The 11,743-nt window shown below is 38.8% G+C and overlaps 1 non-coding gene across 1 annotated transcript; it reads left to right on the top strand.

Moving 5' to 3' along the window:
- The first annotated feature begins 4,607 nt into the window (after positions 1-4,607).
- LOC127088628 (small nucleolar RNA R71) lies at positions 4,608-4,714 on the top strand. Its single transcript, XR_007790457.1, has one exon. It is a non-coding gene; the product is annotated as a small nucleolar RNA R71 (small nucleolar RNA).
- Positions 4,715-11,743: the final 7,029 nt, after the last annotated feature.

The following is an 11,743-nucleotide window of genomic DNA, read 5'->3' as shown; positions in this document are numbered from 1 at the left end:
GGAAAGATGTTAGTGATATGAAAAGGACCCGACCATCTGGATCGTAGTTTTCCCGGAAATAACTTTAGCCTAGAGTTAAATAAAAGGACTGTATCACCTTGCTTGAAGATTTTCCTTGATATGCGCTTGTCATGCCATTGTTTTGTTCTTTCTTTGTAGATTCTGGCATTTTCATAGGCGTCTCTTCTGAGTTCCTCTAATTCGTTTATGTCAAGGATTCTCTTTTCGCCGGCGGCCTTATAGTTAAGGTTCAGATTTCTAATAGCCCAATAGGCTTTATGTTCTAATTCTACCGGGAGGTGGCAGGATTTTCCATAAATGAGCTTAAATGGGGTCGTCCCTATGGGGGTTTTATAAGCAGTTCGATACGCCCATAAAGCTTCTGGTAGTTTTAATGACCAATCTTTCCTTGAGGTGGCGACTGTTTTTTCTAATATTTGTTTAATCTCTCTATTGGACACTTCCACTTGCCCACTGGTTTGCGGGTGGTAAGGTGTCGCTACTATATGCCTTACGCCATACTTAAACAGTAGTTTTTCGAGTACGTTGGATATGAAATGTGATCCACCATCACTGACTACTATTCTTGGGATGCCAAATCTCAGAAATATTATATTCTTAAAGAGTCTAGTTACTACTCGGGTGTCATTTGTTGGGGAAGCTATAGCTTCGATCCATTTTGAAACGTAGTCTACTGCCACGAGTATGTATTTGTTACCGAAAGAGGATGGAAAAGGTCCCATGAAGTCTATTCCCCACACGTCGAAAACCTCTACTTCCAAAATACCTTTTTGTGGCATCTCGTCACGTCTAGATATGTTTCCTGTGCGTTGACATCTGTCACATTCCTTAATAGCCGCATGTACGTCCTTCCATATACTTGGCCAATAAAAAGCGGATTGTAGGATTTTAGAGCAGGTCTTGGATGTACTTGCGTGTCCACCATAAGGAGCGGAGTGGCAGTGTTGGATTATATTTTCTACCTCTTCTTCGGGTATACATCGACGGAAAATACCATCGGGGCCTCTTTTGAAAAGTAAGGGATCATCCCAGTAATAGTGTTTTATGTCATAGAAGAATCGTTTCTTCTGCTGGTAGGATAAAGTAGGTGGAATTATTCCGGCAGCTAAATAGTTGACGAGATCAGCGTACCATGGTGTAACAGATATAGCTAAGGTGGTTTCTACTCGCTTGTCAGAGTTATTCTCTTCCAAAGTAGCTATAAGTTTATCGTACGAGAAATCATCATTAATTGATGTTCTTTCCGGTTCAAGGTTCTCAAGTCTAGAGAGGTGGTCAGCTACTACGTTTTCAGTTCCTTTCTTGTCTTTGATTTCCAAATCGAACTCTTGTAGCAACAAGATCCATCTTAGGAGTCTAGGTTTAGCATCCTTTTTTGTTAAGAGGTATTTGATAGCAGCGTGGTCAGTGTAAACTATTATTTTGGCTCCGACTAAGTAAGAACGAAATTTATCTAGCGCAAACACAACTGCTAGGAGTTCTTTCTCGGTTGTGGCGTAATTCATCTGTGCTTCATCTAGAGTTCTACTTGCGTAATATATGACATGAAGCTTTTTATCCTTTCGTTGTCCTAAAACAGCACCTACAGCGTAATCGCTGGCATCGCACATTATTTCGAATGGTTCATTCCAGTCGGGTGTCTGCATTATGGGTGCGGAGATCAATGCTTGCTTAAGCGTTTGAAATGCTTCTAAACAGTTATTGTCGAATATGAATTCAGCATCTTTCATCAATAGTCCGGTTAAAGGTTTAGTTATTTTAGAGAAGTCTTTGATGAATCGTCGGTAAAAACCGGCGTGTCCTAAGAAGCTTCGTACTTCTCTCACGGTTTTAGGGGGTTGAAGGTTTTCGATTACCTCTATTTTGGCTTTGTCTACTTCAATTCCTCTATTTGATATAATGTGTCCTAAAACAATTCCTTCTTGTACCATAAAGTGGCATTTCTCCCAGTTAAGTACTAAGTTTACTTTTACACATCGCTCAAGAACTCTTTCTAGGTTCTCAAGGCATTCTTCAAAACTTTGTCCGCATACAGAAAAGTCATCCATAAATACTTCCATGATGTTTTCGAGAAAATCGGCGAAAATTGCCATCATGCATCTTTGAAAAGTTGCAGGAGCATTACACAAGCCAAATGGCATTCGTCTATAACGAAGGTACCAAAAGGGCACGTGAATGTTGTCTTTTCTTGGTCATCAGGATGAATTGGTATTTGAAAGAAGCCTGAGTAACCGTCTAGATAACAGAAATGTGAATGTTTTGCCAATCGCTCTAGCATCTGGTCAATGAATGGTAAAGGGAAGTGATCTTTTCGGGTTGCTTTGTTTAGTTTCCTATAGTCAATGCACATTCTCCATCCCGATTCGATTCGTTTGGTTATAGTTTCTCCTTTTTCATTTTCAATGACTGTTATACCACCTTTCTTTGGTACTACGTCTACAGGACTAACCCATTTGCTATCAGATATAGGATATATAATACCTGCCTCTAATAATTTGGTTATTTCCTTCTTCACTACCTCACTCAGGATCGGATTTAGTCTCCTCTGGTGTTCTCTAGAAGTTTTACAGTCTTCTTCTAGCATGATGCGGTGCATACAAATAGAAGGACTTATTCCTTTAAGATCGGTGATGTTGTAACCTAGTGCGGTTGGATATTTTCTTAAGATATGCAGGAGTTTTTCTGTTTCGAGTCTTCCTAGGTCAGCATTAACTATCACAGGTCGTTCAAGTTCTAAGTCTAGGAATTCATATCTCAGATTCTTGGGAAGTGTTTTCAGATCTAGGGTTGGTTTCTTAAGGCATTGCGTAGGGTCCGGTGTTATTGCTAAACATTGGTTAAGTTTGTCTTCTACAGGACAGTCAGATGATTTGTCCTTTTCTAACTCTGTTTCTTTTATGCATTCATCGATGATATCCATGAAGTAACATGTATCTTCTATTGCAGGTGCTTTCAAAAATTGGGAAAGAATGAACTCAATTTTCTCTTCTCCTACTTCGAAGGTGAGTCGTCCTCGTTTTACGTCTATGATTGCACCGGCAGTTGCTAAGAACGGTCTTCCCAGTATAATGGGTGTAATATCATCTTCTCTAATGTCCATAATTGTAAAATCAGTTGGGATGTAGAATTGACCTATGCGCACTTGAACGTTTTCAAGAATTCCTACAGGATATTTGACGGAACGATCTGCTAGTTGCACAGACATTTTGGTTGGTCTTAATTCTCCCATTTCCAGTCTCTTGCATATGGATAAAGGCATAACACTAATTCCGGCTCCTAAATCGCATAAGGCTTTGTCGATGACAAATTTTCCTATGTGACAAGGTATAGAGAAACTACCCGGATCCTTGAGTTTAGGAGGCATGTTCTGGATTATAGCGCTACATTCGGCAGGGAGTGTAACGGTTTCGTTATCTTCAAGTTTCCTTTTATTAGGAAGAATTTCTTTTAAGAACTTGGCGTTTGAGGGCATTTGCGTAATAGCTTCTGTAAACGGGATTGTAACGTTTAATTGTTTAAGGAGGTCAACAAATTTTTTAAATTGGCCCGCATCTTTGGTTTTAACAAGCCTTTGAGGGTAAGGGACAGGTGTTTTATAAGGTGGTGGAGGTACATAAGGTTCCTTCTTTTCTATGGTTTCCTTATTACTCTCTTCCTTTTCCTTAGGTCTATTTTCTTCCTCAGTTGACTTTTTAGGGTTTTGGTTTCCTATCCTTGGATCAGATGGTCCTTCCACTTCCGTTCCACTTCTCAGTATAATTGCATGAGCGTGGCTTCTCGGGTTAGGTTGGGGTTGTCCAGGAAATGTACCAGTTGGGGCAGCAGTAGGCGCTTGTTGTTGAGCTACTTGTGATATTTGTGTTTCTAGCATTTTGTTATGGGTAGCCAAGGCATCTACTTTACTTGCTAGTTGTTTAATTTGTTCACCAGTGTGTACATTCTGGTTTAAGAAATCTTTATTGGTTTGTTATTGAGAAGCTATAAAGTTTTCCATCATGATCTCCAAGTTGGATTTCCTAGGGGCGTTATTGTTATGTGTAGATGGGTTCGGCTTCTGATATCCCGGAGGTATAGCTGGGGCTTGATTTGGAGACTGTCCAGGTGCGTACAAAGCATTATTACTCTTATATGAAAAGTTTGGATGGTTCTTCCAATTTGAGTTATAGGTATTCGAGTAGGGGCTTCCTTGAGCATAGTTTACTTGTTCTGCTTGGATTCCTGTTAAGAGTTGACAATCTGTAGGAGTGTGACCTTGGATTCCACAGACTTCGCAATTCTGAGTTATAGCAACCACGGCGGTTGGAGGTGATACATTTAAACTTTCAATTTTCTGGACCAGAGCATCCACTTTTGCATTAACATGATCAAGGTTACTTATCTCGTACATGCCGGTTTTCGTTTGAGGTTTTTCCACCATTGTTCGTTCGGTTCCCCACTGATAGTGGTTTTGGGCCATGCTTTCGGTAAGCTGGTAAGCATCAGCATAAGGTTTGTTCATTAGTGCACCACCTGCAGCGGCGTCTATTGTTAACCTTGTGTTGTACAAGAGACCATTATAGAATGTGTGAATTACTAACCAGTCTTCTAAACCATGGTGTGGACAAAGTCTCATCATGTCTTTGTATCTTTCCCATGCTTCGAAAAGAGACTCGTTATCTTTCTGTTTAAATCCATTTATCTGGGCTCTTAACATAACTGTTTTGCTTGGCGGAAAATATCGGGCAAGAAAAACTTTCTTCAACTCGTTCCATGTGGTGACAGAGTTGGAAGGGAGAGACTGAAGCCATCTTCTAGCGCTATCTCTTAATGAGAAAGGAAAAAGACGAAGTCGAATTGCCTCTGAAGTGACACCATTAGCTTTAACAGTATCAGCGTATTGGACAAATACGGATAAATGAAGGTTTGGATCCTCGGTAGGATTTCCAGAGAATTGGTTCTGTTGCACTGCCTGCAACAATGAAGGTTTGAGTTCGAAGTTGTTTGCTTCGATTGCGGGCGGAGCAATACTTGAATGCGGCTCATCTTGTGATGGAGCGGCGTAATCTCTAAGAGCACGAGCTGGTTCTGCCATCTCGGGTATCGAAGGGAAAATGTTTTTGAAATCAGGAAGTTCGACAGGAGGGAGATTGTTTGCAGCACGATATTCCCGAATTCGTCGTAAGACTCGGAGATATAGTTCGATATCGTTGATTCGTAAATAGAGCGGTTCGCCTTGTGAGCGAGTGCGTGGCATACAAATCGACGATAGAAAGAAAAGAAAAAGAAACCTTAGTCTCTACAGCGTAACGGAAGAGTTACGATATCGACTAAACAAAAGTCCCCGGCAACGGCGCCAAAAACTTGATCGCGACTTTATGAGTCGAATTTGGGGTACAAACTGCAAGTGCACAGTTCTATCGCGTAGTTTTAAAAGATATCGATCCCACAGGGACTTATGAATCGATATACCGTTATCTAAGGTTACTTCGTAAAGCTAAGGTGGATAATGTTTGATCGTTTCGGGAAAAGCTAAAACTAAAAAAAATAGAATCTAAATTAAATATCAAATAAACGGATATCGGTATGTAGTTCGTCGTAATTAGGGAATCAATTCTTTGTCAGTTTCTTGGTTTTAAAATAAATCATTTCAGTTGACTTTGTTGATTAAAAGTTCTATCTCAAACTCTCGCTCTGTTGAATAAACCATGATTTTATGTTAACGTAGCTGTCACTTATAATTAAGTCAAAAACCATTTTTTGAAAGCAATAAAGTCCGTAGAAACTCTTTTTAAGAAAACACTAACCGTTTAAACACCCTTATCTCAAACTCTCGCTCTGTTGATTTAGGTTATACAATTAAATTCGAATGCTTAACTCTCGTCCTCACATTCAATCTTTAAAAATACTTTTTGGAAAAGATTAGAATTTAATTAACTCTAAAAATTGCTCTCGCCCTGATCTAGAATTAATATCCAATTTACACTGTCCAATTCAAACCTCAAACTTTCGCTCTATTGATTTTAACCTCTTTATGTCCTTTACTCTCGTATAAAAACTTTGTTATTAAACCTGTAAACTGAGACCGTAAAAAGAGTGATTTTAATTTCAAATTTAATTAAACCGACTTAGTTTTGATCCCTTATTCCGCTTACTCTACATACCGATATCTAGGCGAATTAGCCAGACATGCTAAACAAACTTAAATAATTATCATGCATAAACAGACTCATCTCAAGCAAATAATATAAATAAATAATAAAACAAAGCATTAAACAATAATGAACCTGAATAATTTAAACAGTAGTCTTGAACACTCCACCACAAGCCGGTAGGATTTGTTCTTGAATTCTTCAACTAACCAACAAATTAAAACGAAGGAATAAAAAAACTAGATTCTAACGTAAGGTTAGATCCGGTGAAAAAGTTACACAATAGTTTCCGGTGTGGAAACTATTATGTGAAAATAAATTAAGTGCTAGAGAGGAAAATAGAGTTGCAAGAGAAAACAATAAAAATTGCCAAAGCGGTATGTAAAAGGTATGCTCAAACTGCTGAAGAAAATAAAATTGGAAAATGCCGAAATCTGGAAAAAGCGTGGAAACGTGGAAGTGAGGAACCTCTGCAGGGTTTGCAAAGTTGCTATTTATAATGATGCTTTCCGTAACGGTTTTCAAAGCAGTCCGCGTCAAGGAGTCTTCACGTAACGGATGCATCGCCGTGGAAATAGGATTCAGCGTGTAAACGTGGACTCTCAACGTCTCTGAAGGCAGAAACGTAGGGGGATGGTGTGACGTCCGTCACACCATGTGTGACGCTCGTCACATAAGTGTATGCAGCGTGATGTTCGTCACAGCATCCGTGGCGGTCGTCAAAGGCACGACGCATGTGTCTTCTTTGGGCTGGGCTTGGCTTTTGCTATTTGGGCCTTTTCATTCCTTTTTGCACCCTCTTTTCTTCCCTTTTTTACTTGTGCTTCAAATAAGACACCTGAGACAAATAGAAAGGAAATACCGCGTAATATCTAATAAAATGCAATAAATTGAAATAAATAATAATAGAATTTAATTGAATTAAGTCCTAAAATATGATATAATTTCATGTTATCAGGTACCTGTGTAAACCACTAAACAAATAAGTACAGTATTCAGACAAACAGACAACAGTCAACAACACAAAGACAATCCAACATGCACTATGAGTAAGCCATAAGGCAAACACTCAAATGAATTATCATCAAAGCCTACAAAACAAACAAATGTTTGCCAACAATAACAAATGACCAAGCTCAAATGAAGGAGCAACATCAATCATGGAGATGCATACTTGAACCTGAAATTCACAACTCAAATGTAAGTCCAAACCACTAGGTCAAAGCCTAGGGTCAAAGGTGAAGAAAAAATTCAAAACAGGAGCTGAAATTCAACACAATGCAACTTCAAACACATATTAACATGTCCTAAAAAGGACCAAGCCAAAATCATCAAGCAAGTCCATGTAATAAGCAAGGGAAGTCAAAGACAATTTCAAAGCATACATTTGGACATTGAGAATGAAAATTCTAAATCAAAACAGGAATGATTCAAATAATTCTGGAAAAACTCATGAGCATTCAACACATCCAACATGATCATCATACAAAAAATCAGAAGCATCAAAGATCAATTGGCATGGAAATGAAATTGCACAAGTTGATCATCCCATTGTGTGACACAAATTGTCACACTTAAAGTACATGTGCCAAAAACAGTTAAGATAATAGCAAAAAATGCCAAATAAAATCACATAAATCCCTCATCATGCCAAGAATAACCATGCAAAGTTTCAAGGCATTTGGATCATGTATGAGTACTTTATGATAGGAAGAATGAAGCAATGTCACAAATGCACCTTGATCAAATAACAATTCATCAGTCAAAATCCATAAATGATAAAATCAGGAAAAGCACATGATAAAATACTAGACATTTCATGGATCATGTGGAAAAAAACCTGGCTTCATTTGGATCATTATTCCATTAATTATGATTTTTGGAAGTTCATATATGAAATGAAATAAAAATTGAAGTAACATAAAAAAATATAAAAAAAGAATTAAAGAAATTCCAAACGCGTCCCAAAACGACGTCGTTTTGGATTAATGGAATAGAAATGAAAAAAATGATGCAGAAACGCTGGAGCATGGAATCGAAGGGAGGACCTTGGATCAAACGCGTCCTGGGTGTGTTCTTCATGCTAGAACCCTTGCGAACCAGAGCGGACGCTAGGGCGTCGCTAAGATGAAGATCTTCATCTTCCTCACGAAGATGAAGATGAACAGTAACACAGTCCAGAAACTTTTTTCCAGAAATTTCCAGAATTCAAAAATTCATACGCCATTGGATTCGTCTTGTCCTAAGGAACTTAAATCCACCATTAATTCATGCCAATTCCTCATCAAACGTGCAAATCGAAGCAAAAAAAGTTTGATGTTCAAAACTTCAATTACACATAACTCACTCAATAATGCACCAAATCATGTAAAATTTAGCTCAGATTCATCAGCACTCAATGTTCTACAAGACTATACACATAAAATAGATAATTAAGAGGATCAAAAACGTGACCTCTTGAAGAACAGTTGTTGAATTCTGCAGATCCAAGGCCAAGCAAGCATGCAAATCCACTCCTAATCACTCGTGATGAAGCTTTATGAAGATTTTGAGGCTTGGAACTGTGTAGATCTTGCTTAAATCTCAAATGCCATGGTTATGTTCTTGAGCTCCACATGCACAATTCTGGTCCAATCTTGAAGATCCAATGCTTGATTTGTACTAAATCCACCCCAGGGAGCAAGAATATGCAATAAAATTGGTATGTTATGTGGTGAAAATTTGAATTATGATTAGGAGAAAATTTTGGAGGGAGAGAAAATTTTGAGATCTAGATCTAGAATCCTCCCAAATTCTGTTATGATTATGAATATATATGCTCCACTAATCACATCCAAATTGTCATTAGGCAAGGTTTAGTTGAGATTAGCAAAGATAGGGTGTGTGACCAAAAATGACAATTTTTGTGGTGCATGGCAATTCCAAACGTGAACAGTACCATTTGCATGGCCACATTCACTTAAAATCCTATAATTAACACAATGGCAATGGTAGTTTGTGCCCATGATGCACCAATTTTAAATTTATAAATTTCCCTCCAAAATCTACATGGATAAGCAAATGATCATGTGAAGTATTTTCATGTAATGTGATGAATGATTTGGAAATTTCATGTCATGAGAAGAATTTTACAAAAAGAACCACTCAATTTGGAGTTATGAGTCAAAAGATATGCTCTTTTGAAGTTTCAAGCACCCTTGGCAATGATTTGATCATATCTCCTCAACCATTCATCATAAATTCAAGATCTTGGACTTTTTGGAAATGGGAGAGAGAGATCTTCAACTTTAGTGTTGGACAAAACTTCATTTGAATCTTTTTTGATGATGCAAGATCAAATTGAATTTGAACCAAAAACTTTCCATTTTTGGAAACTTCCAATTACAGGTCACTTTCCATTTTTGGAAACTTTTGATCTGACCTCCAATTCTTCAAGATATGCATTTGAAATGATTAATAAGCCTCTTTTGAACATGAATGAGATGTTGAAACTCATTTGTCCACCTCCTAGCCCTTAGTTCTTGCACAGTTGACTTTTATGGTTGACAGATGACTTGAACATGCACAGATGATTTTGAGCCTCAACCACTTGATGAAATGGCTCCAAAATGAAACCCTAGCTTATACAAGCTCAATAAAATCATATGATGATCTCCTTCTCAAGAAAGACCTCATCTCCTTGAAAATCCCTGACTGGTAGAATGCAACTGATTGGGGTTGACCAGAGGTCAAAACCCTAATCCCAAAGAATCTGAGCATAAACAATGAGCCTTTGAGGAAGACATAACCATGATGATGATGATGTACCCTTGCCAATAAGATAATGCTCAACCTCCTTGAGGGACCAAAAAAACCCTAATTGAATCACAAACCCTCAGATGGCTAGTGATTAATCCATGAGACCCTCAGGCATGAATCTCTTAACCTCTCTATCTTCTGAGAAAGATTTAGGAGGATGACTTGTTTATTTTCACATGATATGAAATATGCAATGTCTAATGTCCTAAAAAATGAAATGCAATATGCTAAGCTAGTCCCAAGAGAGGAGGGCAAATTTTGAGGCGTTACAGCTGCCCCTATTCAATCCACTGTGAACCTGTCGATATGAACAGCCTCGGCTTTTAGATGATCAGGGTGAAGAGTGGTTGAATACCAAAAACAGACGAACAATTTACGCTCCGCTGGGGATTATTATCTTTTTTTTGCTTTTCTTGAACCCCACAACTTTCTGCTTGATGAATCTCTTTGCTTTTCTTGAACCCCAAACAAATATTTTTTTTCGCGCGGATGATCCCGGATCACCGCATTTGAACCCCGACAACTTCATATTACTCTTGTTTGCCAAATCATGAACCCCGTTCTCCATTTTCTTGTGATAATTCCGTTGGCAATACCGGAAATAACACCAACCACCACTCTGATGGCGACATATCAGACGGTATTCGACCAGACATTTACCAATGACTGGGAAGGAACTCGACGTCTACTGACATCGAACAATGATGTTTACTGACACCAAAGAAAAGATACTCGACCAGACATTTACTGATGCTGGTAAGGAACTCGACGTTTACTGACATCGAACAATGATGTTTACTGACACCAAAGAAAAGATACTCGACCAGACATTTACTGATGACTGGGAAGGAACTCGACGTTTACTGACATCGAACAATGATGTTTACTGACACCAAAGAAAAGATACTCGACCAGACATTTACTGATGACTGGGAAGGAACTCGACGTTTACTGACATCGAACAATGATGTTTACTCACACCAAAGAAAAGATACTCGACCAGACATTTACTGATGACTGAGGAACTCGACGTTTACTGACATCAAACAATGATGTTTACTGACACCAAAGAAAAGATTCTCGACCAGACATTTACTGATGATTGGGAAGGAACTCGACGTTTACTGACATCGAACAATGATGTTTACTGACACCAAAGAAAAGATACTCGACCAGACATTTACTGATGACTGGGAAGGAACTCGACGTTTACTGACATCGAACAATGATGTTTACTGACACCAAAGGAAATATACTCGACCAGACATTTACTGATGATTGGGAAGGAACTCGATGTTTACTGACATCGAACAATGATGTTTACTGACATCGAACAATGATGTTTACTGACACCAAAGAAAAGACTCGACCAGACATTTACCAATGACTGGGAAGGAAACCGACGTTTACTGACATTGAACAATGATGTTTACTGACACCAAAGAAAGGATATTACGGGGATCGACACGACACTTACCGGTATTGCAGGGATGACATCTCCATATGTCAAAACCAGGAAGACGCTTGCCGGGGACCAACTGGGGAATGCCGTTGATCCAAAATCACGATGCTGAACTCCTCAGAGTAACACCTTCCAACTTCCATCTCGCACGACAGAAATTCTTCCTCCAATATCGCACTACTGGGGAATACCATTGACCCAACGTCACGATGCTAAACTCCTCAGAGTAACATCTTCAAACTTCCATCTCGCACGACAGAAATCTTCCTCCAATATCGCACTACTGGGGAATACCATTGACCCAGCGCCACGATGCTGAACTCCTCGGAGTAAC

Source organism: Lathyrus oleraceus, chromosome 5 (genome assembly GCF_024323335.1).
Source record: "Lathyrus oleraceus cultivar Zhongwan6 chromosome 5, CAAS_Psat_ZW6_1.0, whole genome shotgun sequence".
Taxonomy (NCBI): domain Eukaryota; kingdom Viridiplantae; phylum Streptophyta; class Magnoliopsida; order Fabales; family Fabaceae; genus Lathyrus; species Lathyrus oleraceus.
Note: the sequence above shows the minus strand (reverse complement) of the source record. Positions and strands in the feature narration are given on the sequence as shown.